The following is a 426-nucleotide window of genomic DNA, read 5'->3' on the forward strand; positions in this document are numbered from 1 at the left end:
CGAAAGTCTTTTATCATCCGTCTGTCATCATCACCGCTCCCATCTCCAGAGGAATCTCCGCTCCTACCGTCATCGTTCCATTAGTTTAGGTTTTACCATTGACTTCCTGTTGAGAGAATAATATGTCGGTTCTATAACAAAAAGATGGTAAGGTTGAGAATAAAGATGAAAAAAAAAAAGAGATGGCTTTTTGAAGGATGATGATAGAAGTTAGGAGAAAAATGCAGTTGGTGGAGAAACATAATAACCATACCCTATAGCCGAAACAAAATTTTTTTTGTTTGTTATGGGAAAAAATACTCATAACAGAGCCAATACAAAGTTATGAAGTTTTTTTAAAATATTAAAATATTTCTAAAATAAGGGGTAAGAGAATATAATGACAACGATTTTATCATTGTTGTTAAAATAATACCATGTAATCTA

Source organism: Penaeus monodon, chromosome 25 (genome assembly GCF_015228065.2).
Source record: "Penaeus monodon isolate SGIC_2016 chromosome 25, NSTDA_Pmon_1, whole genome shotgun sequence".
In the NCBI taxonomy this organism is placed as follows: domain Eukaryota; kingdom Metazoa; phylum Arthropoda; class Malacostraca; order Decapoda; family Penaeidae; genus Penaeus; species Penaeus monodon.